Below are 6,000 nucleotides of genomic sequence, written 5' to 3'. Positions count from 1 at the left end.
AATTTAATAGGGATGCTAAGGTTGCAAAGTTCTTAGTATTTAATCAATGGGTGTGTGTTGTCATTGATCCATTTTCTTCTGAATGCATTTTTAAATGTGTTATAAACAGGTAAATTCATCTCAGTATGTGGAATTCTATTAGAGGTTTATTTTTAAAGACACACAGTCAAACCAAACACGGAGAATTTTATCAGGCTGAGAAAAATATTACATCAATAAATGTTAGCTTTTGTTCCGAAGGCATTAAAATAATGTAATTACTGGGAATATGGTAATGGATATGTTACTTCACAAAAAGTAACATGTTACAGTTGCATTGCACAAAATAGATTTCCATATATCTTGCCCCCCCTTGTTAAACAGAAAGCAGACTTGCATTTATTATTACCATGTCTACAGAGAGATGTTTTCATGCATATTTTATAAAAGCTATAATTTAACATTAAGAAAATCTAAAATCCTTTTAAAGATGTTAATGCACTATTGTGGTCGGGTGCAAACATTCAGGGGAAAGAAAAGAATCCTTTTGTTGTTGTTCTCGCCTTTGTTTTCTGGAGAGTTTTTATAGAAACCAGGTGCGGCTCGGGGCACCTCAGTGTTTTGGAGTGGCTGATGGAGAGGCAGCGCCCCCAGAAATCTAGAACCGAGGGGGGGGAAGGCTGGACTGGAGATAAACCCCTGAGAAGAGCATGAACTACTGAGAAAGAGAAATTTACAAATAAGAAAAGTGATTATGTTCTTGACTTACATAAAAACTCCAAAAAACCCTCAACGCTTGTGAACTAAGGAGGGTAAAAGCTAACCAAGCAGGAGTCTGATTTTGCGCTGTGGCGTCCGCGGGCGGGTGCGGGCTTGCCGCCTTCCCTCCACTCCTCGGGGAACATTCTTGGGCAGAGACCAGCCCTGCTCGCGGTGGGAACCCCTGGCTCCCAGGGGGCGTCACCCCGCGGCTGGGACCGGGGAGCAGCGCCGCGCATCTGTTGCTCACGCGCAAGCCTGGAGCGGGCGGGTGCGGGGACCCTCGGCCGCAGCGGCTCACCCCGGGCGTTCGGGAAATAACCCCGCGGAGGCCGAGGGTCCCGGCCCGGGGGTCGCAGCCAGGATCCCGCACGGGCGCCCCCCCAGGTCGACAAACGGACTCGCGCGTCGTGGGGCCGCGACCAGCCCAGCGCCGGTGAGCGCCGAGCTGGGAACCGCCGCGTCGCAGTGACAGCGAGTAAGTCGGTGCCAACTTTGCCAGTAAATCGCTTTTCCTCCGCGCACTTCGATCCTGTTCCGGCGACTGAGCACCGGCCAGCCTGGCCAGGGGGCAACTTTCCTGCTGCAACCTGCGCGGCTGGAACCTGCGCGGCGGGGCTGCTCTGACCGCGGGGGCGTCCCGCGTCCCCGCCGGCCGGGAGGCCGGGCGGGCGGCGCGCCCTGCGCTGCTGCGGGGCAGCCTGACTCCTGGAGGCCGCCGGGGGGGCCCGGAGCGCCCGGGAGGGGGCGCGGGCAGGTCCCGGCTCCTGGGGGGGCCCGGCGGGGCCCGCGCGCCCGGGGGTGTGTCCGGCGCGCCCCCAGGAGCGCGGATGCGTCCTGGCCCCCTGCCGGGCCGGAGGGCGGCGGGCTCGCGGGGGGCTCGCGGGGGGCTCGCAGGGCCCGCCGCCGGCCTGAGCACCGGCCCGGGGCCCGCGCGTCTCCCGCAGCTGCCCGCTCCGCGGGGCGCCTCCCTGCGGGGCTGCGCGGCCGGCCGTGGGCACGCGGACTCCGCCCCGGGGGACCGGCGGGGGGCGGGCTGCGCGAGGCTCCCGCCCCCGGCGCCCCTCCCCGCGCCCGGCCGGCGCTCCGAGCATCCTCGCTCCGCCCAGGCCGGGGCCGGCGGCGGGGGCTCCGGCGCCCTGCGTTTCCGCTGGATGCTGCGAACTCGGCGGCGGCGAGGACACCGGGCTCGCAGCCCGGCCGCCCGTCCCCGGGGCGCGGCCCCCCCAGCCGGGGATCGCAGCTTTGCAGGTGAGAGAGCGTCGCCGCAGGTGTCCGCTCGCCGCCAAGTCCGTCCCGCCGCCCGGGAAGCGGGCGCCCCTGGGAGGCGCGCATCCCCGGGGCTGGGAGTCGGGAAGGCGCCGGCGGCCCGCGGGGCTCCTGCCGGAGGCTCCAGCCCGGGTTGGGGCGCTTTCCGTGGTCGGCCCCGGCCGAGTGCTTCGGGGACGCGGCGTGAGCGCGGGCAGGGGGCGAGGGGCGAGCCCCGAGGGGGCTGACACGGTAAACACAGCCGCTGCGGCCACTCCGTGGTGCTGGGAGGCGATTTTTAGCCTTTTGTGCATTTGGGGACAATGGAGATGTTGGCGCCCCCCGGGCGTGTGAAGGGAGCCCTAGGCTGTCGGGTACCTAAACTGGGGAGATAAAGAAAGGAAAGTGGTCAATATCCTGCAGACCGATACACACCCTGCGTCATTTTCATTCTGTCAAGAAGCAGAACCCCTTTTCCCGTGTTGCTGGACCCAGGCTAGGGATTCCTCGTTCGCCGGGCAACTGAAATTCCGAGGGAGCGAATGAGGCTATTTGGTACTCGGGTAAATCACTGAGATGCACGGCGCAACTTGCTTCCAGCTGTGAACTCAGCTGCCTTCTGGGGCTGGAGACGAGAGGATCCTGGGGTGCAGGGCTGGGGAACGGCCGAGAGAAGGACGCTCCTGCTTGCCGGGTCACTGCGTTGTGTCCACTGCGCCGCGACCCTGTTCGCGGGGTTTCTGGAGACCCTTCCCGGTGCGATCCCACAGCTGGGAAACGCAGCAGGTTGCTTGCTGAGTCAGCACCGAGCGGAGGGGGTGGGAAGAGCAGAAGAAAGGTTTGCTTGTTTGTTTTATTAAAAAGAAATTTAGAACAGACTTGTGGACCTGAAAAACAAAAAAACTTGCGGGTCTCATAATTACTGGCTCTGCTATGACGGCGATCACATGCAAAACGCATTACAATTTTGTAAGGAAGAGGTTAAGTGCATTTTTTTTAAGTAAAACTCTGAATTAGAGTGAGGAAGAGTGTGAGTGGCTAAGTTAAAATACTGAAATCGTCATCGCTGTGTTATGATTTGCTATTTAAATTTACCATTTGTAATATCTACTACTATTCATCTGGGCGGTAGACGAGGAAATAACCCCTATTAAGTTTTTAAAGCAAAAATTAGCGGTAAGATAGAAAGGAGCTGGTACTATTAGACATTGTAAAGAAGCAATTTAAGAACTGTATTTGTGCTTTAACGCAGTCGATACAGATCAGCAGAAGTGAAAAGGGCTTTATCAAAGCATTTCCTGCAAACTTCTTGGGTTAAGAGAGGTTTCTATAGTTAAGCAAGGAGTTACATTGATAGTGATTTGGAGACCTCAGAGCTGCAGAACCTTTCTCCAACACAGAGTTCTGATCACAGCTCAACTCTCTGCCGAGCTTGCTATTGGGGAGTGAAAAGTGAGTAGATTTATGCCAAGAAAGTTACATACAAAGAGATGTACTAACAGGTTGAAGAGTCTGATACATACAAAGTGCTTTATATTCATTGAGTGAATGTTTTGTCTGATAGATATTTAGAAGAAGGCGTGGTGAGAAGATTCGTAATTTCAAATTTTTAAAAGTGCTTCTTGGCTGTTAAGTAACAGCATGAAGGAAAGTGGGCATTCGTCAAAGCGTAAAGTATCTCAGCTCAGCAGATACAAGAAACGTGGCTCAAGTTAAAACCTGTCAAACATTAACAATGGTTTTGAAAATCTCTGATCTTGAGAAAGTGTTTCGATTTACTGACTTAATGGTCCTCAGATTTATTAGAGGTGGGATAAGTTTCCATTACTTATAAGCTTTAAAATGTTATATATATATATATGTATGTGTGTGTGTGTGTGTGTGTGTATATATATATATATATATAGTTTTCCTATTGCAAAAGGTCAGGATCAAAATGTACAGAAAAAACTGAGAAAATTAAAGTTCTCTAAGAATATTATGGCCACTTTGGTTATCAAAATAATAAGACCCAAGTAACTTTCCTTATAAGATAACCTTAATTAATTCATAATTTGCATAAACAGGAAGCACCCGAAACATTGCTTTTATTACTTTTTTTTGATTAGGGAAATTTGAAAATCTTATATATCTTGTTCAGTACACATGTTTTCAACTTTTAAGTTTAAACCCTATCATAAACATGATAAATTTCTATTGAAATATAATAGCCTCTAGGAGTGCTGATTAACCCAATTGAATTAAAGAATACTTTTATAGCATACTGTTGAAAAATTATCAAGTTTTTAATATGTGCATGTTTGATTGCCAAAATAACTTATAGCAATTCAGATTATCAGCATTACATTTAGCAAAGCATAACTGCAAATAATCTACCTTTTCTAATTAATTCATTAGATTCATTCATAATTAATATTGGAACAAAAATAAAGATAGGCACACATTTGTTCAATAGTTAATGTTGTGAATGTCAGTGCTCAAAGAGATAAAGGGTTTTGTAAATAAAGATAGATACGTTAGAAATGCTAAGTTGTACGTAGGACAGGGAAACTGTGGCCTGAATATTACCTTAGGAAAAGATGATTATTTTATTTTTGAAAACAAGCTAGGTGAAGGGAAATGTTTTAATAAACTATTTAACTTTTCTTTCTTGAAAATCATCATTGCCAAACGTTTTATGAGTTCAGATTCAAGTGTGCATCTTTACTTTCTACAGTGTATTGTCTGGACAAATTGTAACCAGTGTCATTTACCTCTTGAAGATTTATGGAAAACCCACCATAAGCATTATGGTTCTCATTAACAATGAGGTTCAGGAGACAGCTCAAAACAAAAACCTTGTCTTTTCACCTAACGTATGCCCCATCACCCTCCCAGCACCAAATAATTGAACTGGTTAATTGAACCCAACTTCAATTGGATATTTGGTTCTAATTGTGATGAAAAACTACTTTAGAACACTTTCCTCTCCTGGTTTCTAATTCTAATCCTCCCAGGGGCCCTGAGACCTCAGTATTTTAAGGTATTTGAGGATATTTGGATCAAGGGTATAAATATCACGGCAGTTTCTTTTTAATTAGCACAAATACAGACTTGATCTCTGAGAAGGTTAGTACTACCGAAATGACTCTGTGATGAAAAAAATACGCTTAGGAAAAGAAGCCGTTCATTGGTGAAACTGAAAATACATCCATTTAAAACTATGTTTTTCCATGAACTATTCAGTACATGAACTAATCTATTTAAATTTTTAAAACATCTCAATGATCCTTCTGAGAGTTCAGTTTCACTTGGGATATGAAGGAGATAATAGTTTCCATACTTCATCTGCTCTTACAACTAAACTGTAAATAATAACCCATTAATCTTAGTATATGTTTTGTCTCCTTTTGAAAAATGTTCCCTTGGAGATACAGCAGTGTTACAAAGTAACCGCTTCTTGGGAAGATGACACATGGGCCCAGTTTTACATGAAATTAGAAATGTTAATTAAAACATTAATTTAAAAATAAGCCTCGATAGCTTTATCTAGCACACAGCATTCTTTTTGAGAAATGGCAAGTGCAGTGAAATGAATCAGATATGCATTCATTACATTCTGTCTGTACTTTGTATTTTTGAAGTATGATGAAAAGTCACTACAAGTAATTTCCTCTAACAAATATCAGTAAGAGTTAAAATTCGCTGGAGACAGAAAAACAAGAGCTGTTTAAAAAAAAAAGGAAAGGGGAAGGAAAAGGGGCCACTATTTTCTTGGCATGGAGTGTATGCCAGACACTATGTGAAGAACTTACATTTTCTTTCCTCATGTTTATGTTCACGTCTACCTTAAAATTGAAGTATTATTTCTACCTTTCAAGGGATCTGAAGAGACTGAATTTCTAAAGAAAGCATGAAGCTGCTGCTTGGAAGAGGCAGGATTTGAACTCAAGTCTATTTGATTCTAAAGCTGATCCTTTTTTACAAACTTAACTTCCATGGTTTGTAAAATAAAATAAATAGTCTTTCAACAAG

The 6,000-nt window shown here is 47.0% G+C and overlaps 1 protein-coding gene across 4 annotated transcripts in view; it reads left to right on the top strand.

The window, feature by feature from the left end:
- The first annotated feature begins 662 nt into the window (after positions 1-662).
- The window catches only part of TRPC4 (transient receptor potential cation channel subfamily C member 4), a 155,396-nt gene continuing 150,058 nt past the window's right edge, over positions 663-6,000 (top strand). For 3 of the 4 annotated variants that reach the window (XM_073229470.1, XM_073229456.1, XM_073229461.1), the window contains exon 1: positions 1,831-1,989. The gene's annotated coding sequence lies outside the window, so the exon portion shown is untranslated. Of the gene's footprint in view, positions 1,217-1,830; positions 1,990-6,000 lie in introns of those variants that run through there. The other variant, XM_073229465.1, reaches the window with a different exon arrangement.

This window comes from Manis javanica, chromosome 1 (genome assembly GCF_040802235.1).
Source record: "Manis javanica isolate MJ-LG chromosome 1, MJ_LKY, whole genome shotgun sequence".
In the NCBI taxonomy this organism is placed as follows: domain Eukaryota; kingdom Metazoa; phylum Chordata; class Mammalia; order Pholidota; family Manidae; genus Manis; species Manis javanica.
This window is presented reverse-complemented; position numbering and strand designations above follow the sequence as displayed.